This window comes from Leptodactylus fuscus, chromosome 8 (assembly GCF_031893055.1).
Source record: "Leptodactylus fuscus isolate aLepFus1 chromosome 8, aLepFus1.hap2, whole genome shotgun sequence".
NCBI lineage: Eukaryota > Metazoa > Chordata > Amphibia > Anura > Leptodactylidae > Leptodactylus > Leptodactylus fuscus.
The window spans coordinates 38,210,161-38,236,892 of record NC_134272.1 but is presented as its reverse complement, the minus strand read 5'-3'; the positions used below and the strand labels follow the sequence as shown (position 1 = coordinate 38,236,892).

At 42.0% G+C, this 26,732-nt stretch overlaps 1 protein-coding gene across 2 annotated transcripts in view; it reads right to left on the bottom strand.

The window, feature by feature from the left end:
- GULP1 (GULP PTB domain containing engulfment adaptor 1) overlaps positions 1-26,732 on the bottom strand; it is a 421,329-nt gene that overhangs the window by 315,972 nt on the left and 78,625 nt on the right. For both annotated transcript variants that reach the window (XM_075284853.1, XM_075284855.1), the window contains exon 2: positions 19,541-19,583. The gene's annotated coding sequence lies outside the window, so the exon portion shown is untranslated. The remainder of the gene's footprint in view (positions 1-19,540; positions 19,584-26,732) is intronic.

The following is a 26,732-nucleotide window of genomic DNA, read 5'->3' as shown; positions in this document are numbered from 1 at the left end:
CTACTACTGAGCTACTTTCCCCACAACCTCTACTCCAGAAAGAAACAGCGTACAGAACTCAGCTTTCAATAGAGAAACGAACGATTCAAGAAGCTTAGGATTTCACAAAGGGAGCCAACATTTCTTAATATAGTAAATTACAAAATTTATTAATGTCACAAAAGCTGACAGAAAATCAAAAGTCGTTCGAAGGTTTGGTTACGCTTTGAGGCCAAAGAGAATAATGAAATATATAAAAGACATTTGTAGATTGTATCCGTACTGAAAGATCTCACTAAATACAAAAAATGGTTTGAAAAATTCTTTTATCTTACCTTCACATTCTCAGTTTTGGTAAAGATTAGTTCTTAGAAAAGCATGTTTTTCCTTAGCAACCTATTGTTTCCTGAGGGCAGAAAGCTATATCTAGTAATGTAAATTGGAAACATAATTAAAAGTTGAGTATGAATTCTTTGAAGTCATTATCTAGTCTGAACAAACTACTCAATATGTATGACCATACAAGTTTTATTAAACTCGTCAATATTTAATAGTAATTAATCCATTTAAAAGAATAAAAGAACTGCTTTCCCTATACGGAATTTTACCATAAACTGTATAGGAATGCATTGTTCATCTACAATTAGGTTGCTTGGGATAGGATATTGGTATAACTTTACAGTTTACCATATCTTCCTTATTATCTAAACTGATTATTGTGTATATAATCAATCTGATATTTGTCGCTTTATATGCATATTCTCTACTATGGTACACTGGGTTTCATACCTTTATAATAAAGTATTGTCTATTATGTTAATGTTTATACATTAGCTTCATGTTTTTGTATTGCTTGCTTATATATACATATAATTTTAAATTACATAGCAAATGTCCTTCAAGTAAAACAAGTGCTGACAATATTTTTCTTTTTGTACTAACAACATGCATTCATTTAGCAACATGTCTGTTGTAAATTAATCTATATGTATCTGGTCCGTCTTATTCCTTCAGTTGTGTTTTATATGAGGCTATTATTGAAGTAGAGCCCATGAGACTAAGTAGTCATTAAAATGATAAATGGAGCTGTGAGAAAACAAAGTAAAGGACTTTTTAAACCAAGCCAGACAGATTCCACAGAAAATTAATGTGCTTCATGTTTTGTCATACTGTTGTTTTACACCAGTCGTTTGAACATGCCTTTAATGAGTGTCTCACAACAAAGGTCATTTTATTTTACTGTATAAAAGTAGTCCTATTGGAAACATTGGATCATACAATACAGTACCTAAAATAAAATAAAAAAAAAATACAATTGTTTTCTTAACTCTTTTTTAACCTCTTAAAGTCACAGCCTTATTAGTTTATTAAAGGGGTTGTCTTGGGAGCAGGCGTTTTCCGTACAGATATAATAGGGGCAGAAAGTCTGTGGAGGAAACCTCTGTGGATGTTCTGTGAAAACGGTGCAGAAAAAAAAGCAGTGTTTCCCACAGCGGATTTTGGTTGACGCTCGCTACGTGGAGCCTTAGCCTAAAAATGTTTTTTACATTGCCATATGCTGAGAGCCATCATTTCTTAATTTTTCAGTTGAGCTATAGTCATTTTTTGTTTTCTAGAACACATTTTATTGTCTTTCTGAAGACCAAGAATTTTGAAACAGCAATTTTTACATTGTTTGTATTTCTTGACTTATTATTTCTATGGCGCTCACTGCACTGGTTAACTAATGATACATTTTTAGTTTGTGTTGTTATAGACACAGCAATACAAATTAAGGTTTTTGTTTTATTTTTAACATAAAAATATGTTTGCGGGGAGAAAGGCAGTTAATGAGTTATTTTTATACACATTCGTTTTGCTAAGGGACTTGAAAATGTGATTAGATGATCACATGTATAAAACACTGCAATTTAGCATATCTGTCAGTTTTACCAGCCACTGTCTGGGGCCATTAGTCTTCTATACAAGGTAATTCAGTAGGCCACTGTCAGCCCTCGGCACCACAAGGCAGAATGAACAAGTCAACAGAGGCTGCAATATCTTAGGACCTCTAAGGGGTTAAATGGCAGTGCTTGTGTGGTCTATATCACATACTAGTAGGAGGACCCAGCTTCGCATGGGTATATTTAATGTTTTGTTTGTGTAGTGACACCCATATGAATTGTCCAGATTTGCACTGGTATATTTTGTATATCGTTTGTGTGTGTCCATAAGCGTCATGTGATCATGTGTATCTCATTTCAGATATCAGTGAAAAATCTGCGATCGGTTGTTATGGAGACCTGGAGTAATGTGTATGTGCAGCGTGTGGTACTGTGTGCAGTGGCGCATATCTAATCCTCCCCTGTGTGGTATTGTGTGCATTGGTGCATATCTAATCCTCTGGCGAGTGGTACTGTGTGCAGTGGCGTGTATCCAATCCTTCAGCGTGTGGTATTGTGTGCAGCGGCGCATATCTAATCCTCTGGTGTATGGAATTGTATGAAGATGCGTGTATATAATCCTCTGGCACTTGGTACTGTGTGCATACGCGTGTATCTAATCCTCCAGCATGTGGTGCTTTGTGCAGACGCATGTATCTAGTCCTCTGGAGTGTGGAACTGTATACTAACTGTAACTGTGTGCATTGGAGTGTATCCAATCCTCTGGCGTGTGGTATTGTGTGCAGTGGCACGTATCTAATCCTGCGGCATGTCGAACTGTGTGCTGATGTGCATATCTAATCCTCTGGCGTGTGGTATTGTGTTAAAACGTGTGTATCTAATCCCCCAGCTTGTGGTACTGTGTGCAGATGTGTGTATCTAATCCTCTGGCATGTGGTACTGTGTGAAGAGGCGCATATCTAATCCTCTGGCGTGTGATATTGTGTGCTAACCTGTGTATCTAATCCTCCAGCGTGTGGTACTCTGTGCAGAGGCGTGTATCTAATCCTCTGGCATGTGGAACTGTGTGCAGACGCGCATATCTAATCTTTATACATGTGGTACTTTGTGCAGGCGCACGTATCTAATTCTCTGGCATGTGATACTGTGTGCTGACCTGTGTATCCAATCCTTCGGCGGGTGGTACTGAGTTCAGACGTGCATAGCTAATCCTTTGGGTTGTGGAACTGTGTGCAGACGTGCATATCTATTGCTCTGGCGTGTGATACTGTGTGCTGACCTGTTTGTCTAATCCTTCAGCGTGTGGTACTTTGAGAAGACGCACGTGTCTAACCCTCTGGCATGTAGAACTGTGTGCAGACGCACGTATCTAATCCTCTGGCATGTGGAACTGTGTGCAGCACGCGTATCTAATTCCTCAGCTTGTGGAACTGTGTACAGATGCGCATATTTAATCCTCTGCCGTGTGGAACTGTGTGCAGACGTGCGTATCTAATGCTCTGGCATGTGATACTGGGTGCTGACCTGTGTATCTAATCCTCTGATGTGTGCATCTCAGTTTGGATATCAGTGTTGGATTGTACATGTGGAGTGACCATGTGTATTGCAGTTGGAATATCAGTGAAAGACTTGCAGGTTTGTATTGGCTAATGTGGGGGTCAGGGTGATGGGAAAGCTGTATTTCCAGAACAGTACGTCCGAGTGAGTTGGGGCCTCGTCTTAAACTTTCCGGACACCTGAAGTATATGTGTGCCAAATTTGGTAGAGATTGGTCCAGAAAAGAATTCATTTTTATAATATAGAGAGATATATTAACCACTGAGTACAAACACCCCCTCCCCATACTCATGCTGATATCCATTATGTAGTGCTAAGGGGTTAAAGTTCTCTTATCTACATATGCTATATTTATAAATGTATTGGGACACACGACTTAATCAGTTAATTCTGGCATTTCATCCAGTCCCATTACTACAGTTGTATAACATCCAGCACCTAGCCATGCAGTCTGCCCAGCAAACATTTATGAAAGAAAAGCTTGTTCTGAAGTCCTCACTAAATTCCAGCATGGTACTATAATAGAATGCCACTGCTGCAGCAATTCACTTTATGAAATTTCCTCCTGTGCAGATATTCCACTATTCACTGTGAGTGGTATTATTGAAAAATGGAAGTATTAAGGAACCACCGCAACTCAGCCATGAAATGATAGTCCTCATAAAGTTACAGATTGGGGTTGCTGAGGACTACGGCGCATAGTGCATACAAATTGCCAGTGCTCTGCTGACTGAATAATTGCAGACTTCCAAATATTCTCTAGCATTAACATTAGCACATAATCTTTTTTCCAGGAGCTCCATGACCTGCGTTTCCATGGTAGAGCCGCTGTTAAGCAAGTCTTACATTACCAAGCACAGTGTTGCATTAAGGGCTACAAGGAATTCTCTGTGCTCGTCCAGCAAAATAAGTCCACCAAATTAGGCCGCCACTAATATGGTTTAAGGAGGAGCTCAAAGAACACGTAAAAGCTACCAAACATGGAAGCAATCACATATGGATAAAAATAAGCAGTTCCATCCTCAGCGGCCAGCAAGACATCTATCTCTGCGCAGTATATAGCCCCACCAGGGTCCCACTACCATGCCTTCACACATACGAGATCCTACAAAGGGAAGCTGCCCAATTCCAACCCAAAGGCCGAGTACTGATATGCGGAGACCTCAATTCAAGGACTGGCACAGAACTAGACTACCTTCCCCCAACGACAACCCACATACCCACAGAAGTGAGATCCACCACCCAGAACCCACACAGACAAGAAGAAACAGCCTGGATAGAATTGTCAACAAGAGCGGGAGACAACTGCTGAACATGTGCCGAAGCCTAGGACTATACATAATGAACGCACGTATCAGAGCCGCTTCACACTAAACTCCCATGTGGGCAACAGTGTGGTGGACTATGCCATTACAGACGCAGACCCGTCAGACATTGAAGACTTCACAATCACCCCCCACTCTCACCTATCAAACCACAACCAGATCCTACTCTACATGAGACACACGAACAAAACGCTCACACAAGAGCCCCAAAAAACGGCCTCTACAACCTACCAAGACAGACTGAGCACCCACAACGTAGAGATTGAAACGGGGCGGCACAGGCAGACGTACATGTCACGGGAGAACAGACACTACGACCAAGGGGCCCTAGAAGACGAGACCCACTTCCTGCTATATTGCACCAAATACTCAGCTGTGAGGGCCGTCTACTACCAAAGACTCTCTGCCCACATCCCAGACTTCACATCTGCAGACGAAAAGAGGAAACTGTACATGCTACTGGGAGAAGAGGAGTCCACTGTGGAGATTGCTGCCCAATACGTGTCCAGCTGTCACCAAACAAGAGGAAGATGAGACACATGGACTATCAAACCACCCACCCCCCATAGACTATTAAACACCCCCCCCCACAACCACCCAAAAGACCAGTAAGCCCCCCATCACTTGTCTACCCCATACCCACATGCCCCAAACAAGAACGACGAGATCCTAAGGACACTCAAACCTCCAACCCATGCACCCCTTACCCACCGCCCTCCACCACCCCCAACCTCCTTTTTGCTTTGGCAACACCAAATGTCTTATTCTTTGGTAATGCTAATAAAGCACATTTGTATTTGTATTTGCATGTTGGTATTGTACTTAAAAACAGTGGAATGGGTTCTGTGGAGTGAAAAATCACACTTCTCTATCTAGCAATCTGCTGGACAAGTTGCTTTTTTCATTTGATGAACTAGATCTTTTGTTTCCAGTGAAGGGTAATTTTAATGTAGCATTTTAGACATTTGTATGCTTCCAACTTTGTGGGAACAGTTTGGAAAACACCCTTTTCTATTCCAGCATGACTGTTCTTCAGTGCACAAAGCTCAAAGGTTTTGTGAGTCTGATCTGGAAGCACTTGACTGGTCATAAAAAGCTCTGAAAAGCTCATTGAACACCTTTTGGATGAACTAGAATGGAAATTGAGAAACATTCTTTTGCACTGTCTCAATTTCTTTTGGTTTAATGTTGATTTTTGGTTTTTGGGACCTTTTTTTCTGATGTATTTGAGGTATCTTGTTTGGCTTTACTCTATGTAGTCTGCAATAGAAATGAAGGGGTTTTTTGCAAGGCATTAGCATTGTAATGCATTGCATTAGTGACCCCCCCCTCCCTCCCCCCGGGGTTCGAGACCCCTAGGGGGTCTCATAAATAAAAAACAACAAATATAAAAGTAAAAAAAAAAAAAAAAAAAGCATTAAAAGCTCAAATCACCCCCTTTTCCCTAGAACACACATAAAAGTACTTAAATATTGTCAAACACATACACATTAGGTATCCCTGTGTCCAAAAACACCCGGTCTACAAATCTATAAACATGTTTTTCCCGTACAGTAAACGCTATAGCGGGAAAAGAAGTCAAAAGCGGCAGGCTGAAGCCTATTTAACCCCTTCCCGACATCCGCCGTACCAGTTTGGAGAATGTTGGGGGTTTAACTATGGTGGCCGCCTAGGGGGCGGGTGACCGCCGTAGCTGCCCAGTGTCTGCTGTTTTATACAGCAGACACCATGCGCTAATGCCTGCAGTCAATGCATATATAGACACTAGCTTCTACCCGCAACTTCATCTGCATGTTGTTGGCACCGATGATCTTCCCCTTCCAGCGATTCAGCAGCTCTCAACCTGGCCTGCCACTGAATTTGTTCCTCGCGCCATGCCTGTGATTGTTCCAGCATCTCAGCAGCTCATTGGGATGCCATATAATGAGCTTGTTGTTGGTGTCAATGTTTCGGCTTCTCTAAGAGCCACCTGATGCCTAGCTTGCTCAATCCTCTCCACCTCCTCTTTAGGAGAAGTCTGTTGACTTCTGGCTACCTTCATAGCTCTCATTTTTTGAGAATTTTGCAACAAATTAGATTTTAATTTTCCTGTCATGTTTAAAATTGGGAAACTTCTAATTTGGATTAAAGGGGTTTTCCCATCTCAGTGTCTCAGCACGCTGCCTGGAGTGTCTGCTTCTTGCTTCCTGTATGTGTCTCGGAACACATAACACTTATGCTGATCAGATAATAGGCAGATGCTTGTACAGAATGGACTCAGTGCTATCCATGGGTTTACATAGAGAGATAACAGACAAGGCTTTATCAGCAAACTGCAATTAGCTAAATTGTCCTGCCAGCAAAAGCAGTTTAATATAGTATATTAACATAAATTCATAACAGTCATGAAGCCATGTCAAATACCGAGATAAAAAGTATCCTATGTGTTAATGCAGGTTACAAACTATCTATATGCCAAATTTCAATCAAATCCGTTCAGCCATTTTTGCGTGATTGAGTAATAGACATCAAAACACACAAACTTGATAGTTTTATTTTAGTCAATTAACAATGTTAAATGAATGAACAAAGGTGAAATCGAAATGAAATGAAATGAAATGAAATGAATATCCTGAGAGAATTGATATGGCCCTGACAAAGCCCTGATCTCAGCATCATTAAATCTATCTGGGATTGTATGAAGAGACAGAGATATATGAGCAAGCCGACATCCACAGAAAAATTATAGTTAGTTCTCCAAAATGTTTGGAACAACCTCTCTGTTGAGTTCCAGCAAAAACTGTGTACAGTACAAGTGTACCTAGAATAGTGTTATTTTAAAGAAAATGATTGGTCACTCCAAATATTGATTTGATTTAGATTTCTGTTTTGTTCTTTCACTTAATTTTGACGCAGTATTGTAGAAGCAGCAAACATAGTGATCAGTTATGACTTTGTAATGGGGCGCTTTCAAGACAACTGTTCAATGACATGATGCTGCAGGCAGCATATGATAGTATTACATTAATATCACAATATACTGTAATGCAAAAACAACATTCTAAGCAGCAGTGTTGCGTCGACAGCATTTTTGCAGTTTACAGTAATCTCATTGTCGTATATAAAAAATGATGAAGCATGAACCGTATAAAGAACATTTTAATAATACATGTACAGGGTAGCCATATCCTTAGACATATCCTTAGACTCTAACTTTGATGCTGGCAGCATACTGTGCTAAAATGGCCTCTTGGGGTCACAAAGGAAATCTCACACTGGGCTGTGATCTTGGATGAACACTTCAAAGAATCAGTGCATTTACAGTTAACCTTCTCTGGATCTTAAAACTCCAAGAAAATTATATTTAATTAAAAAAAAACTGAGTGAAATTATATTTATAAACATTCCAAAGTTGTATATTTAGGATAAAAATGTGTTTATTGAGTAAACAGTATCAGCAACTGAACGTGGTTGACAAGGTTTAAACATGGATGCAAAGCTTCGTGTTACTATAAAGTATATAGGAACATGGAAAGAATATGCAAATCTGACTTCCATGATGTAACTAGGAAGCCGATGCCTCAGGCATGCAAACCAATAGAGGGCGCTCACTGAGAATGTGCAAGTCTACCTTCCATGATGTAATTAGGAAGACAGAGCCTCAGTCAAGCAAACCAATAGAGGGCGCTCCCTTTAACATCATGCTGACCTTCTCAGAGGCCTTTGTTTGCAATGATGTTGGGATTATACCAGGTAGTCCCTCAGCCAAGGACAGCTGTTTCGATGTTCTTGCATCTCATCAGCTTGGCACAGAGAGGACTGATCTGACAGAGGTGAGAGGCTTAGACAGGGTTGAGGGGATATCGACACTCCATAGGGAGAGACCATCAATTAGGTGTGTGGAGTCTTAATAAGCCATGAGTGCTCCACTGTGCAAAGGAACATGGGAATGAGTTGAAAAGCAGGAGTTGATGTTTACAAAAAGGGAACAGAAACTGAAGACAAAAATCTGAAGCACAAAGTGTTTAGCATTGTGAGGTTGGAACCTACAGTATGTCTATATTATTACTGCAATGTTCATGGCAGGTTTCAGCCTTTGCAATGCAATACAAAGTTTGAACACTGCTGTAGTAGCGGTTAGCCATTTTAGCTGCAGGCAGATATCCAACAGTGAACCTTGGACTCGATTCACACTAATGTTTTAATGCCCAATATCCATCAGAAGATCAGGACAATAGTATCAAAACTTCCAGATTGATTAATATAAATGGAACTGGGGGCAACACGGTGGCTCAGTGGTTAGCAAGGAGTTTGTATATTCTCCCTGTGTTTGCATGGATTTCCTCCCATTCTACAAAGACATACTGATAGAAAAAAAAAATGTACATTTTGATCTGGTCAAGTTTCACAGATTGGCAATTTTCATTCACGAGCTGACCAGTGAGAACAAACCAGTTAGGGCTAGTATTCCCTCTTTAATATGAATACCAACATTGGGATGCCATCACTGCACCAGGTCTCCTGTCTATGGACGTATAGGGGCCAACAGACGATATTTAGGTGTACGCCAGAGGAGTGTGACATTCAGGTTTAAGAAGTGAACCGGACTCACAGTGTTACATATACTTACCCATCTGGATATCCTTGGAGCTCCTATCTTATATACAGTATATACATACAGTCAAATACATGACACTTTTAGATCGATTTTAAATTATTAATAAATGTTATGTTTTAGTTCACTTCAGTTTAATTATTCTATATATCAGTAGGTTAAAGTGACACAGCTAATCATGGTGTCTCGGTTTGTTTTCATTAATTTAAAGAGGACCTTTCACCGCCACCATCAACCTCAACTCTTTGGATCCATCAGTAGGTGCTACTCCATTGATTCTGGCACAGCTGGATTTTTTTTTTCTACTGTCAAGTGGGTGGTCTCTGCCTTTCTGCTCCAGCCGAGGCCTGCCCACCTGACAGTAGAGTGTTTGATTGAGCTGAAATTAACAGAAGTAATTATTCTGGAATGATGAGGGCTAAAGAAAAGGATCAAACTTTGTGAGAGTCAGTGGAGCAGCACCTATTAAAAGACTGCAATTACCATATATACTCGAGTATAAGCCGACCCCGAATATAAGCCGAGGCCCCTAATTTTACCACAAAAAAACTGGGAAAATTTATTGACTCGAGTATAAGCTGAGGGGGGGAAATGCAGCAGCTACTGGAAAATTTCCAATTGTCTGCCCCTTCCGTGAGCTTGAGGACTGTTTTTTTTTTTTTCCCCCACTTGGAATTCAGTCTGGCTGAATATAGGGTATTTGCAGTGCTCCTATTAATCCCTCCCGACAGAACAGGAGCACTGCAGATACCCTATATTCAGTAGACCGGGCACTCTCAGACACAGGAATACCTAATGTGTATGTGTTTCACAGTTATTTTCAACTTTTATAATTTTTCAACTTCTAGGGAAAGGAGTGATTTAGAACTTTTATTTACTTTATTTTTTATAGCTTTTTTTTTCACTATTTTATGGGAGATTCTATACATTACTATTGTGGCTGGTCAATTTCTTATCAGACAGAGTCTGTTAGGTAAACAAACAACTCCTGAGTGCAGACCTAGAAGGGCAGGATGTTATTTTATGGTATTGCATACCTCCTGGATTCATCAGGACAGTCCCAGCGTCCCTGCTGTCCCAGTCGGAAGGAGGTACGTCCTGGCTTCAACTCATGAGTTGCATACAAAGGTGAAGCAGGGTGCTGTCCTCTACTTGCTTCACTACTCGGCCCCTGTCTCTGTTAAGGGAGTAGTGGGTGTGATATAGCGACGTCACTTACATCATGCCTACAGCTTCCTGAAGGCTCCGGATCAGAGATAGAACAACCAGGGAATGGGGAAAGGTGATTACTAGAGGTTTTTATTTTTGTTTGACACTGTGGGGAAACCAGTAGAGGGACATAATATTGCATCTGCTGTGGAAATTTATACTGTGGAGACTAGTGGAAGGGGACATCTGTCCCATAAAATATACCAGTATTGCAAATGGCCCAATTACAGATATTGCATTAAGGCCCTGGAGCTTCAAATTATGCAAATGATAAGAGCAAACAGTCCATCATATTAACCCCTGAGCAGTATTACCCAAAAGTTTAGCCCCAGTAGAATTTGGGCAGTGAAACTGCAGAGAGAGAAGTTATTCTAAATGCTCTAGCTCAAAAAATCTTGGCTTGGACAAAATAGGTCCATTACCCACAGTAGATTTGAAACTGGTTGGAACATTGATATAAATCTAATGAAAGTACCTTGTATAGCTGTTTCTATACTTTACAAATATGCCTTTCTTATTTTACATTGCATCTCCATTTTTATGAAAATCTGCTTCAGATGTGTTTCTCATTTTGTTGGGGTTTTGTTCTCTTCTCTAGATAACTGCCCCTAATCACAGACAAGGTGTGACAAAGTGGAAGATGTTGGTCTGCAATGGGATAGGGGTAGGGGGTAGTGCTGGACAAGGGTTAGGTCCATTATCTAGAGCCGATAGTGAAGCTTCAGCAGGAAAAGAAAAATTCTAAGGCTAAGGCCCCATGTTCCGCAAACACAGCTTTTTTTGTTGCAGATTTTGCTGCGGTTTTTTGCGCCAAGACAACAATGACCACAAAAGGAATGGAAAATATCTAGGAAGTTCTTATACATATCCCCTCTGCTCAATCCACTCCTGGCTTTGGCTCAAAAAACTGCAACAAAATCTGCAACAAAAAAGCTGCGTTTCCGCAACGTGGGACTCCAGCCTAAAGCCCTTTTCAGCTAATTTGACTAAGAAGAAACTACTAGAGATGAGCGAACAGTGTTCTATCGAACACATGTTCGATCGGATATCAGGGTGTTCGCCATGTTCGAATCGAATCGAACACCACGTGGTAAAGTGCGCCAAAATTCGATTCCCCTCCCACCTTCCCTGGCGCCTTTTTTGCACCAATAACAGCGCAGGGGAGGTGGGACAGGAACTACGACACTGGGGGCATTGAAAAAAATTGGAAAAAGTCATTGGCTGCCGAAATCAGGTGACCTCCATTTTAGACGAATAGTGGATTTCAAATCCGGGTCATATGAGAATGTGAACTTTGTGACTATGAGACAGGGATAGCTGTACAGGCAGGGATAGCTAGGGATAACCTTTATTTAGGGGGGAATGTTATTAAAAATAACTTTTTGGGGCTCTATCGGGTGTGTAATTGTGATTTTTGTGAGATAAACTTTTTCCCATAGGGATGCATTGGCCAGCGCTGATTGGCCGAATTCCGTACTCTGGCCAATCAGTGCTGGCCAATGCATTCTATTAGCTTGATGAAGCAGAGTGTGCACAAGGGTTCAAGCGCACCCTCGGCTCTGATGTAGCAGAGCCGAGGCTGCACAAGGGTTCAAGCGCACCCTCGGCTCTGTTGTAGGAGAGCCGAGGGTGCACTTGAACCCTTGTGCACCCTCAGCTCTGCTACATCAGAGCCGAGGGTGCGCTTGAACCCTTGTGCACACTCTGCTTCATCAAGCTAATAGAATGCATTGGCCAGCGCTGATTGGCCAATGTATTCTATTAGCCTGATGAAGTAGAGCTGAATGTGTGTGCTAAGCACACACATTCAGCTCTACTTCATCGGGCTAATAGAATGCATTGGCCAGCGCTGATTGGCCAGAGTACGGAACTCGACCAATCAGCGCTGGCTCTGCTGGAGGAGGCGGAGTCTAAGATCGCTCCACACCAGTCTCCATTCAGGTCCGACCTTAGACTCCGCCTCCTCCGGCAGAGCCAGCGCTGATTGGCCGAAGGCTGGCCAATGCATTCCTATGCGAATGCAGAGACTTAGCAGTGCTGAGTCAGTTTTGCTCAACTACACATCTGATGCACACTCGGCACTGCTACATCAGATGTAGCAATCTGATGTAGCAGAGCCGAGGGTGCACTAGAACCCCTGTGCAAACTCAGTTCACGCTAATAGAATGCATTGGCCAGCGCTGATTGGCCAATGCATTCTATTAGCCCGATGAAGTAGAGCTGAATGTGTGTGCTAAGCACACACATTCAGCACTGCTTCATCACGCCAATACAATGCATTAGCCAGTGCTGATTGGCCAGAGTACGGAATTCGGCCAATCAGCGCTGGCTCTGCTGGAGGAGGCGGAGTCTAAGGTCGGACCTGAATGGAGACTGGTGTGGAGCGATCTTAGACTCCGCCTCCTCCAGCAGAGCCAGCGCTGATTGGTCGAGTTCCGTACTCTGGCCAATCAGCGCTGGCCAATGCATTCTATTAGCCCGATGAAGTAGAGCTGAATGTGTGTGCTTAGCACACACATTCAGCTCTACTTCATCAGGCTAATAGAATACATTGGCCAATCAGCGCTGGCCAATGCATTCTATTAGCTTGATGAAGCAGAGTGTGCACAAGGGTTCAAGCGCACCCTCGGCTCTGATGTAGCAGAGCCGAGGCTGCACAAGGGTTCAAGTGCACCCTCGGCTCTCCTACATCAGAGCCGAGGGTGCGCTTGAACCCTTGTGCAGCCTCGGCTCTGCTACATCAGAGCCGAGGGTGCGCTTGAACCCTTGTGCACACTCTGCTTCATCAAGCTAATAGAATGCATTGGCCAGCACTGATTGGCCAGAGTACGGAATTCGGCCAATCAGCGCTGGCCAATGCATTCTATTAGCCCGATGAAGTAGAGCTGAATGTGTGTGCTAAGCACACACATTCAGCACTGCTTCATCACGCCAATACAATGCATTAGCCAGTGCTGATTGGCCAGAGTACGGAATTCGGCCAATCAGCGCTGGCTCTGCTGGAGGAGGCAGAGTCTAAGATCGCTCCACACCAGTCTCCATTCAGGTCCGACCTTAGACTCCGCCTCCTCCAGCAGAGCCAGCGCTGATTGGCCGAATTCCGTACTCTGGCCAATCAGCACTGGCTAATGCATTGTATTGGCTTGATGAAGCAGTGCTGAATGTGTGTGCTTAGCACACACATTCAGCTCTACTTCATCGGGCTAATAGAATGCATTGGCCAGCGCTGATTGGCCGAATTCCGTACTCTGGCCAATCAGCACTGGCTAATGCATTGTATTGGCTTGATGAAGCAGTGCTGAATGTGTGTGCTTAGCACACACATTCAGCTCTACTTCATCGGGCTAATAGAATGCATTGGCCAATCAGCGCTGGCCAATGCATTCTATTAGCGTGAACTGAGTTTGCACAGGGGTTCTAGTGCACCCTCGGCTCTGCTACATCAGATTGCTACATCTGATGTAGCAGTGCCGAGTGTGCATCAGATGTGTAGTTGAGCAAAACTGACTCAGCACTGCTAAGTCTGCATTCGCATAGGAATGCATTGGCCAGCCTTCGGCCAATCAGCGCTGGCTCTGCCGGAGGAGGCGGAGTCTAAGGTCGGACCTGAATGGAGACTGGTGTGGAGCTATCTTAGACTCCGCCTCCTCCAGCAGAGCCAGCGCTGATTGGTCGAGTTCCGTACTCTGGCCAATCAGCACTGGCCAATGCATTTCTATGGGGAAAAGTTAGCTTGCGAAAATCGCAAACTGACAGGGATTTCCATGAAATAAAGTGACTTTTATGCCCCCAGACATGCTTCCCCTGCTGTCCCAGTGTCATTCCAGGGTGTTGGTATCATTTCCTGGGGTGTCATAGTGGACTTGGTGACCCTCCAGACACGAATTTGGGTTTCCCCCTTAACGAGTTTATGTTCCCCATAGACTATAATGGGGTTCGAAACCCATTCGAACACTCGAACAGTGAGCGGCTGTTCGAATCGAATTTCGAACCTCAAACATTTTAGTGTTCGCTCATCTCTAGAAACTACCCTTACCATCTCCTGCCTCCCAGCCACCCAATTCAGTTGACCTTCTCACTGACATCACCGATCCTACTTGAGCCGTGTAGTGCTCCAGGGGCCTAAAAATCACCCCCCAGTGCACTCATTGCCGTATTTGCATAGGGCTTAGAGCTAGTTTCAATGCTAGCGGTTTAGGCAGGGTGTCAGCTGAAAGTCGCTGATTAAACCTGTTAATTATGGTATTGGGGGCAGCTTCTCACCCTGCAACATTCCCCATACTGTACTTTACATTTGTGGGGCCTGGCATGAAGGATCAGCCGACAGCACTGTAAATGTACTGAATGGTGCATGGAGGGAAGAGGCAAAGCAATTAAAAGTTACAAATCCTATAAACAGGCCATAAATAAATGTACTTCTAGCTCTGAATCTTTTTCATAAAGCCTTATTAATAAAATGTTACCTTGTCATGCATTCAATTTAGAACTTTTAATGCCATGCAAATGACTTCCAGGAAATCTTGTCATAACTCAAACCTCAATGATTTTCTTATTACTATAATCCATTAAGATTCAAGGAGGGTCTTTAAAGCTGTGTAAAAACTGTAGGCCATGAAATTGTTTGTAATCCCTTTCTTTTTTTAGACACAGCCATATTTACATATATTTATAGCATTTACCATACATAATATATAAAAAATAAAAGACCTGAATAAGGCCCCGTGCTATACATTAAAATAACAATTACCCCCCCCCCCCCACTCCCCCCTTAAAGGGCCTCAATCATTGGGAAAAATCATTTTTAACTAAATACATACTTGCATAGCCTTTAGAAAGGCTATTCCACACATACATTTTCCATGTAAATCGCCTCAGTAGTTTTTGAATGAGCCTATTTTTATTCATACACTAATTAGGCTCCAGCGAGCACCGGAAGTCTCAGCGAGCACTGTCTGCTATTCTCTGCTATGTGTGTGTGAGAGCAGGGAGATGAGTCATCATCATCAGCAGCAGCAGCCTCTCTGCTCTCACATATACATAGCAGAGAATAGCAGAGGGTGCTCGCTGGAGCCTAATTAGCATATTAGCTCATTCAAAAACTACTGATGCGATTAACATACAAAAAGGTAGGTGTGGATTAGCCTTTCTAAAGGCTATGCAAGGATGTGCTTAGTTAAAAATGATTTTTCCCAATGATAGAGCCCCTTTAAGTTGTATCACATATTCAGGGAAAAACACTGAGCGCAGAGGGCCTTAATGCAAGATCTGAGTATGGTCCCATTCCCTTAACCCCTTCAGTTTTTCCTTTTTGTTTTTTCATTTTTTACTTCTTGTCTTCTGAAAGTCATCACTTTTTATTATTGTGTTTATTGTGTCATATAAGTGCTTATTTTTTCACTACAAATTGTACTTCCTAATGGTACCATTTAATTTTCCAAATTATGTGCTGTTAAGCTGAAAACAATCAGAAAAGGATGGGATGGGATTGGTTTCCTTTTCAGGGTATTTACCATGATGCAGTATGATCATGGCAATACCAAATTAAGGCCGGGTGGTGGAAATGATGCAGTAAACACTTTATTTTACAATCCCTACAAAGTGGATGGGATTTTACCAAATCCAATCTACACGGGAAAATCGCAGCATGTCAATTATACCTACAGAAAACCTACAGAAATTTTGTGTTGACATATTGTGACACCTGTAACTTTCTTAAATTTATGTGTATGGAATATTTTTATGCAGGACAAGACAGCATACTTATTGATACCATTTTGGGGAAGTTCTGATGGTTTTATCTCTTTTTGTTCCATTTTTATAACAGGCAAAGTGTTGCAGAAACAGCCATTTGTTTATTATTGTTTATTTATTTTGATGTGATCTAAGGAAAGGGGGTTGATTTCAATTTTCATGTTTTCTGCATTTTTTTGTATATATATATTTTTAAAGACTTTTTATTTTTTTCTTTTACTTTTATTTTCTGGCGCCCCCTAGGGACCTTGAACCCTTGGGGGTCTGATTGCTCATACTATACACTGCAATACTTTTATGTTGCAGTGTATAGGAAAATCCATTCACTTCCATTCACATCCGCCATGTATGGAAGAGGCACGGCTCTTGAGCCCTCTCCATACACCTCATCACGCCAAATAATGTATATTCACTCATTCATGAATGGGTTAATATGCATTCTGGGTAAATGGGGGAGATTAGAATTTTTATATTTTTAAAAACAAAATGTTACCTATGCTTCGAAAAAGGCGAATATTATTATGCCTACAGCGTTTTTCAAGATCAACAACTTTTGCCACCAGGGAATTAGTGTTATTGGTAAGTTGTCTAACATCTTTTATCAAAGGAGGTATATTCACTCATAATTCCCTCACATGGTCCTCCATTGCTCCCTAGCACTCTGTGACTTTTTGCAAATCATGGCGGTTAATATTAATATCTTCATGGAGTTTATCCATAAGTACGGTCAGAAACAATAACAGTGTCTTTCAAAGACGCTTCACTCCATTCTGAACTGCATGGAGTGAGAGGAGGTGAGCTCGTCATCTAATTTCTGCTGCTCCGGTCCTGCTATTCCCCGACATACTGCATCGGAGCTCCGCTCCTGCATTTGATGGGGAGACAGCAATACTTGACTCATCCTGTCTTTGTTGGTAACCTCTCTGGCTGCAGCCTTAAAACGGAGTCTCTCCAATAACCTGGCACCCTCTGCCTTCATAACATTGGCAGAGGACCTGCTTCCCTTCACTGACACTAACTGAGGTGGGGTGAAGGGAGTGCTAAGCCCCTACTCTACCATCAGAAGGGCTCCTCACCTTCCCCCTCATTACTGGTGTACTCCTGCGGCCTATACTGGACTGGAGAAAGTCCCTCGATGCATTTCATCTGTTAAACCCTCCTGGCACATTTCCTCCTATACTTCTGTGCTGCACCTGAGGGTGGAGAGTTTTTTCCCTGATCACTGAACTTTCATATATTAGTACTGCAGAGTTGGAGGGGTGATTGTTGAGACCTACGCAAACACCAGGGGGACTTCTCACCTCGGCTCTCCCCCCTCCAGAGGGGGCACATACATGCATTACATGGACTCTGCTATAGTACTTTGCTATGACTGCATGTCTGTGGCTCCTCATCAAGATTAAGTAGCTCTGACAGGACGTTTGCCTACAGCGGTTTATCACATTTCTGTATTCTGTCTTATACATATGTCTTATACCGGCAGTCTTTGGTTCCCGTGGGGATCTGACTAGAGTTAGTTGTCCTTCTGATGGCCGTGGAACCACTCCCCACCTGCATCCTCTGCCTCACCTACTTGTGGTATCTGCAGCGAACTCTTCTCCTCTGGAGTTCCCAGAAAATTAACCAAGTTTTTTTTGCCTACCAAGCAGTAGACCATTTGCCCTTGCATGAATCCGACCCCTTTCGCAAATTGGATCTGTGGCTTTTTCCCAAAATTCTATGTGATCGGAGAGAACGAATAGTGTTGGGGCATATTATTTTAGCAACCAGAACTATGGTCGCATGTCAGTGGAAGGTTGCGCCTTGCCTAACGGTGGTAGAACTTATACAACATAGAGCCACTGTTATCCCAGCTTCTGCTCCAGTTGGGCTCCCTGGTCTGATTATGTTGATTGAACATGAGGTTTTAACACTGGCTGCCCTCACCCTCCCTTGGAACATCCTTCTGGGATAGGACCCCAGACACACACTGGTATGTACCTTTAGATTCCTTTTCCTTGTTATTCCTATTGACAGTGGTTAAATTGTGCCAGAATGCGTCGGAACTCAGTTCCGGCATAATTAAAAAATGACTATCAGCGTTCCGGTATAATTTCTTAGTTTATACCATATAATTTATATGGTATAAACTAACAAATTGTCTGACCCAGAATGTGGAACATAATAAACACTCTTACTTACCTTTCCCAGCTCTCAAAGGCTTCAGGCCTACTTGGGTGATGTCTTAGATGTCACATGGGCGGGGTCTTGCGGCCTTATGCGTCGCAAAGCCCTGCTCACGTGACGTCCTGTGACATGGCGGACACCAGCAGGGAGTTCGCAAGAACCAGGGAGAGGTAAGTACCGTAACAGTGTTTTTTCTATTCTCCCCAGGCCCTGGGTCTCCGATTATTATACTCTGGGGTCTGAAAAGACCCTAGAGTATAATAATTGTTCATGGGGGCTTCCACAATGGCTGGGGGATAATAATACTGTGTACAAGGGCAAAGTGTTATTCCCCATAGCGGCCACTGCACAAAATATTATGCGGCATAATACTTTGCGCAGGGGCCACTATGCGGCATAATACTTTGCGCAGGGGCCATTATGGGGCATAATAATTTGCGCAGGGGCTACTATGGGGCAGGGGCAGATTATTTATGCCCTATATTATGTGGCACAATACAGTATTATGCACATAATTATGCACAGGAGCCACTATGGGGAAAGGGCAGATAATGTATGCCCCACAGTGGCCCCTGCACAAAGTATTATGCCACACAATACCTTGTGTAGGGGCTACTATGGGGCATAATAGTGTGTGAAGGAATGCAGGGGATCATCGGTCGGTGTGTCAGGGTCTTCAGGGAGGGGGGGGGCCATCTGTAATTCCAGAGTTCCCCCTAAAAAATGTTCCCAATTTAAGCAATGCCTATCGAGCCATGTTTTGTTCCCCCTCCTCCCCACTCTCAGTTAGTATCTGCTTTAACTCTTTTGTATCCACCCCAGGCCCCATCTGCTTTATCTGCTTTAACTCTTGATTTTTTTATGCTTTCCTGTTCTCCTTTTTTTTTTTTGTACAGGCATAAAGTCCTGCATGTCCAACTTCCCAAAGTTCCCAAAGGAAAGACTCAAACCTGAGGACAACATGAATTCCTTTTGTGTACACCATATTACAAGTTATCATCATTGATAAGGTTTTTTTGATTGGACTTAGGTTTGACAATTTAATGTATAGAAAATGCAGATATATTTGTCCTTACCTTTACTCTTGACTTGACATATGGTATCCAGAAATGACCAGTTCTGAAAACAAAAAATGGAAAAATGAATATACTATATTCATCTATACATGGCCACCCTGTGGTTGTGATGAGGGATGCAACCTGCTAAGGGTTTTGCTAGTATGTTGCAATATCATACTAAATTTGTGTTAGGGACTGGAGTTTATAACAAAATTCACAGAAAATGGTTTTCTAAAATGATAACACTAATAACCTATCCTAAAAAAAAGATATGACTCCCCAGACTACTCCATCTCTTCCAAACAATTCCCATCGCTCTGCCCAAAGAATTCCTCTCAATGCTCCAAAAAACCTTTTCCATATTTATTTGGGTCTTGAAACCTCTCAGAATAGCAAAACACATCTTACTAAAACTCAAACAGAGAGGGGGGCTGGCCATTCTAGATGGCACTAATCCTTGAGGTTGACCTAGCGAGGTCTCTATGCTCCCTTCTTCTCAACATCTTTCCTTAGTTCATAAACATGACTGGTTGGACAGAGTGACTTATAATCTTCTGTATGTCACACACCTAGTTCATGTTGCGTGTAGACTTCATGGTGCTGTCAAGTGTCTTCTCACAAACAATGGTCCAATGACTCCTACCTTGGGCAACCCAGAATTCCCTGTGGCTCTACATTTCATCTTCTCTCTTCCACTCCCCGAATCAACAACCCCTCATATTTCACCAGGTACTTTCCACCTCCTCCCTATTTCCACACTTCACTGATCTCATCAGGCTCTGGAGACCTTGCCTCCCACTCGCAGTTCAGACAACTACATCACTACATCACCTCATGCCATGAGGAAGGGGCTAGCAATGCCCTGAAACCGGTAGCCTTTGAAATGTAACCAGTCTACGCCATCAGTTACTTTGTAACTTTTTATGATGAAGCAAATAAAACCTATATTTTATTTTGACTCCTGAATCATCGTTGATCCTTCCTGGTAGACGCTGGATTTTATCTCCTTTCTATTCGATCGCTCATCTGAGTCCTACAGAAGTCCGTGTTTCCCAGGCTTGTGGATCTCTTCAATGGAGATATGGTGAGCTGAAGTTTTTTTCTTTTGCTATATGAATCAGTTTTACACCTCCCTAAAGAAATCTAATGATCTCCATAGAGCGCTAATGCCATTTGAGGGCCTATGCCATCCCTCATCTGCACCCCATTCAATCTATCTCTCTCATCTACAGTATATTTTCAGATGCATCTGCGGACCAATTGCCTGCATATGCCACGGGAAAGGAGCGAGAGTTGGAGGTTTAGTTTCTACTATGGAGCACCGGATGTCTCTGTGATGTTCCCTGAGCATTGCTTGTGTGGTAAGTGTAAACAGGGGGAGGTGAGAGCAGAGAAAGCTGATGATGATGACTCATCAAACTTCCTGCTCTCACCTCCCCCTTCTTTACACATATCACACAAGCAGTGCTCAGAGATCATCACAGAGACTTCCAGTGCTCTGTGGTGGCTAATTAGCATATCAATAAAAGTGGGCTAATTCAAAAACAGCTGAGAGGATTAACAAATTAAAGGTATGTCTGGAATAGTCTTTGTAAAGGCTATGCAAATATATGCTTAGTTAAAAATCACTATAGCCAATAATAGATTCCCTTTAAAGTCTAACCAGTCTTCTGCAGTCATGGAGGTTGTGATGACCTAATAACAGAGAACTCACACTCTACCCATAGTCGTGTGATGCTGGAGTTGAGTATTCATTATACAGTCCTATGAAAAAGTTTGGGCACCCCTATTAATCTTAATCATTTTTAGTTCTAAATATTTTGGTGTTTGCAACAGCCATTTCAGTTTGATATATCTAATAATTGATGGACACAGTAATATTTCAGGATTGAAATGAGGTTTATTGTACTAACAGAAAATGCGCAATATGCATTAAACCAAAATTTGACCGGTGCAAAAATATGGGCACCTCAACAGAAAAGTGACATTAATATTTAGTACATCCTCCTTTTGCAAAGATAACAGCCTCTAGTTGCTTCCTGTAGCTTTTAATCAGTTCCTGGATCCTGGATGAAGGTATTTTGGACCATTTCTTTCTACAAAACAATTCAAGTTCAGTTAAGTTAGATGGTCGCCGAACATGGACAGCCCGCTCTCAAATGATCTGAAAACAAAGATTGTTCAACATAGTTGTTCAGGGGAAGGATACAAAACGTTGTCTCAGAGATTTAACCTGTCAGTTTCCACTGTGAGGAACATAGTAAGGAAATGGAAGACCACAGGGACAGTTCTTGTTAAGCCCAGAAGTGGCAGGCCAAGAAAAATATCAGAAAGGCAGATAAGAAGAATGGTGAGAACAGTCAAGGACAATCCACAGACCACCTCCAAAGAGCTGCAGCATCATCTTGCTGCAGATGGTGTCACTGTGCATCAGTCAGCAATACAGCGCACTTTGCACAAGGAGAAGCTGTATGGGAGAGTGATGAGAAAGAAGCCGTTTCTGCACGTACGCCACAAATAGAGTTGCCTGAGGTATGCAAAAGCACATTTGGAGAAGCCAACTTCATTTTGGAAACAAAGATTGAGTTGTTTGGTTATAAAAAAAAGGCGTTATGCATGGCGTCCAAAAAGAAACAGCATTCCAAGAAAAACACTTGCTACCCACTGTAAAATTTGGTGGAGGTTCCATCATGCTTTGGGGCTGTGTGGCCAATGCTGGCACCGGGAATCTTGTTAAAGTTGAGGGTCGCATGGATTCCACTCAGTATCAGCAGATTCTTGAGAATAATGTTCAAGAATCAGTGACGAAGTTGAAGTTACGCCGGGGATGGATATTTCAGCAAGACAATGATCCAAAACACCGCTCCAAACCAACTCAGGCATTCATGCAGAGGAACAATTACAATGTTCTGGAATGGCCATCCCAGTCCCCAGACCTGAATATCATTGAACATCTGTGGGATGATTTGAAGCGGGCTGTCCATGCTCGGCGACCATCTAACTTAACTGAACTTGAATTGTTTGTCCAAAATACCTTTATCCAGGATCCAGGAACTGATTAAAAGCTACAGGAAGCGACTAGAGGCTGTTATCTTTGCAAAAGGAGGATCTACTAAATATTAATGTCACTTTTCTGTTGAGGTGCCCATACTTTTGCACCGGTCAAATTTTGGTTTAATGCATATTGCACATTTTCTGTTAGTACAATAAACCTCATTTCAATCCTGAAATATTACTGTGTCCATCAGTTATTAGATATATCAAACTGAAATGGCTGCTGCAAACACCAAAATATTTAGAACTAAAAATGATTAAGATTAATAGGGGTGCCCAAACTTTTTCATAGGACTGTAAATGAATGAAGAATACTACCTCCTATATCACATGACTGATGGCTAAATGAGCTGAAAGCAATAAAAGAAAATAAAAAGCAATTAGGAAGTTAATTATCCTGCAGTCGGGGGGGGGGGGGGGGGGGTCACATAGGTAATCTAAGGTGCCCCTGATAATACTGACTGTGTTACACATTGGTGGTTAGGATGAGGCTGACAATGTTATCTTGAAAACTTAAATCTATATAACAGTTAAGAGTAAATCTTCATAACATCTTTATGCTAGCTAGATATGATTTAGAATCGAAATCACCTCTTAAATTATGGTTAATGAATCAATTCAATGCTAATTGTTCTGCGCTATTCCTTAAGGAGAACAGTCATATTAGTAATAATTCAGAAATTTCCATTTCCATTACTTAATGATGCAGTGTCAGTTTTGTGAATTAGCATGCTGTGCCGTTTGGTAACCAATAGTGTGTTACTAACTGTTTTAATTACCCATACAAGGCTAATTCTTGTCACTGCTATGTTATAATAATTCTGTACTATAATTGATTCAATACAGTATATAAAACAGCTAAAGAAATGTAGATGGAAATATATTCTGGCTTTGTAATCTGTGTGGATCTTTTAAGGTAAACTGTGCTCAAAAATCGTTCTTTCACAAAATGGACCAACAGAACAGTTTTAATGTACTGCATCCACCAGTCAGTATTGCGGATTTGTTTAGTTTGGATTTCCACACAAATGATTTTACTAAAACACATCACAAATGAAAATGACAATATAACCAATTCATATTTAAGTAGTATAACATAGGCGCAACATAGGAGTGACAAAATACTACATTGATGCTACAGTGCCACAATCACAACCCAACAACCCAGTTGACATTCAACCTAGCTAGATTTCTGCATTCACTTACGTTACGTGTGACCGGTCCTGTGACAATGACAATCTTAATGTCACATGACTAAAAGTTCCCTAGTAGCACTAGTCTAATTCTTGTGGACCCACACTGTAAAACAAAAACTCTACTTGCACGATGAGTATGTACAATGGTTATCCCAAAGTATGCTATTTTGAGATATTAACTATACAATTACATCATGTATCCCCCATGGTAAAGGTCATGAAAAAAAAATAAATAAATAAAACAATACAAGCATAGCTGTTTTATCTTTATTTTGTCTCCTAAAAACAACAATAAAATAGTTACCGAATAGTTATAGGAGCCCAAATGAACCAATGAAAACTAAAAGTTGCCCCACACAAAACAAACCCTATACTGCTGAAACAAAAGATAAGTGAAAATAAAAAGTTATTGGTTTTTATTGCAGCAATGCAAACTATTTTGTGAAAGTAAATGCTTTTATTTTGTCTAAGTAGTAAAACATAAAGATAATATGAAAAAAAAAAAGTTATGGCCACTGGAATGCAGGGTGTGAAGAATCGCTCGGGTAGATGCTCGGTAGCAGTACAGGAAACGGGGACATAGAGACTGGGTTGCACTTAAGTTCAGTATTTATTCACATATTGTGCATAAACTGCCTTTGCAGAGGCACAAACAAACAAAAACCTTCTCGGCTGAGAACTAACTAAACATAAGAAACTTTTCCCCTGACTATACAGGAGCCTGGCTACCAGATTCCCGCCTTGGCAACAATAATGGGTAGCAGAGTACATGCTTTGTAGGTTCGGTCTGCACAGGTCAGCTCTGTCAGTGTGGTGCCACACTCCTAGTCCTCACACACAGCCTAATATCAGACCTTGATTAGTCAGCTGACCTCCCTGTTGTGAGAGTGTACCAAACACCCTTTAGCTGCCTGGTTGGGACATACCTGTCTTGCCAGACCACACCCTTTACTTTCTCACAAGGGGTTAACACATTCTTCAGCATAAGTTGTAACAGTGACTGTTGCGTACTAAATATACCTACATAAGTTCCCTTTCCAGCTTTTTAGTGATGTGCCAGATATGTCTTTCAGGGTCCAAGAGAAGCTTGGTGACATGCCATGGTAAGCAGTAGAGATGAGCGAGTAGTATTCGATCGAGTAGGTATTTGATCGAATACTACAGTATTCGAAATACTCGTACTCGATCGAATACTACTCGCTATTCGCAGTAAAAATTTGGTTACGAACCAGCGCCGATCGTGGTCATTAACCCCTTCGGCGCCTTGGTCAGCATTTTCCCAGCGGTGCAGGTGCGCCACCATTTTCCTGCAAGCTCTGAGTCCAGTCGCGCTGCCATGACAGCTTGTCATTCACTGGCTTCTATCGCAGGCTACTCTATGTAGCCTGCAATAGAAGCCCTGGTATTTTTCAATGCATTGCAATACATTAGCATTGTAATTCATTGACCCTAGAGGGTCTAATAAATGCATTAAAAAAATTTTAAAAAAGTAAAAAAAAAATATAACAAATAATTAAAATTCAAATCACCTCCCTTTCTGTAGAACACATGTAAAAGTACTGGGGGAGTCAAAAACGAAAATAAAAAAAAAATGCTGTCGGTGGGAAGGGGTTAAACATACTTTCCCTGTTTGGCCTTATTCATGATCCTTTCTATAATCCTAAACAGAGATTGCTGATTTTAGTTCCTAGTCAATGTCTCCTGCAGAAAGACACCATACATGCTGGGTACAGATGTCTTGAAAAATATGTAATACTGAACATAAAGAAAAACACATCATTCTAATGCTAGGTTCACACTAGCGTTCACCTGTCCGTTCTGAGCTTTCCGTCTTCTGCATGCCAGAAGTCGGAAAGCTCAGACCGGGTCCGGCCGTGAGCGGTGGTGAGCGTTTTATGCTCTCCGCCGCGAAACCGGATTTTTTTATCCGGACACAGAGTACTGCATGTCCGACTCTGTTTCCAGATTATAAAACCCGATTTCGCGGCGGAGAGCATAAAACGCTCACCGCTGCTCACGGCCGGACATCTTTCTCACCCATTCAAATGAATGGGTGAGAAAGTCTCCTGCAGGTTTCCGTCTCCTGCCTCTGTTTTAGGCAGGAAACGGAAACCTGAACTACGGAGAGGAGAACGCTGATGTGAAAGAGCCCTGACACATCTCCCCAATCTACAACATCAGAGGTTTATCAGGGGATTTTTAAATAGTCCAGAACTCCAACATTCGTGGACAAGTACATACCAATATATAAGTACACACCTAAATAGTGCGCACTATGAATATAAAGGGGGCAAATACCTTCAAACACATTGAATTTTAGGTCAGCAGATTAGATCAATGGCAGGATTTGGCCCAGTTTGCCATTTGTGTGCTGTGGGAGGTCCGTCCACAGTCTAGTGTAAATGGTATGGTCAGTCGGTCCTCAATCAAATGTAAATACTTCCGAACAGCTGATCAATCCAGGGGCAGGCTGCCATCCCCCCCCTCCCCCTGCACACACTCCAATTAGATATTTATAGCGTTAAATAAATAAATAATTGCCAAAGCCTTTCGTCTAAGGCCTGATCTAGCGAGACAAAGCAATAAAATGCCTCGGAAAAAAACGCGACGGAAATGCAGTGTTTTTCATTGCATTTTTGCAGAGTTTTCCGCTACAGACTTTCTGCCCCTTCTATACATATATGGAAAATGCCAGTGTTTCAGCAGATATAATTGACACTCTGCGATTTTCAAAAACACAGTATTTTCACAACGTGGGGCTTCAGCCTTAGGGGCAGTTCACACTACCATTACTAAAGTTCATTGCTGTTTTCGGTTATAGGATGACAGCAACAGACTCTAGCTGTCACAGAGAATGGTCTCAGACTGATTCTGTGTCTGTTCCCATTGACACTGATGTAAACAGTATGTCAGCTAGCGATAATAAATAAATCTGTTATACTAAATCTGTCCGTCCCGCA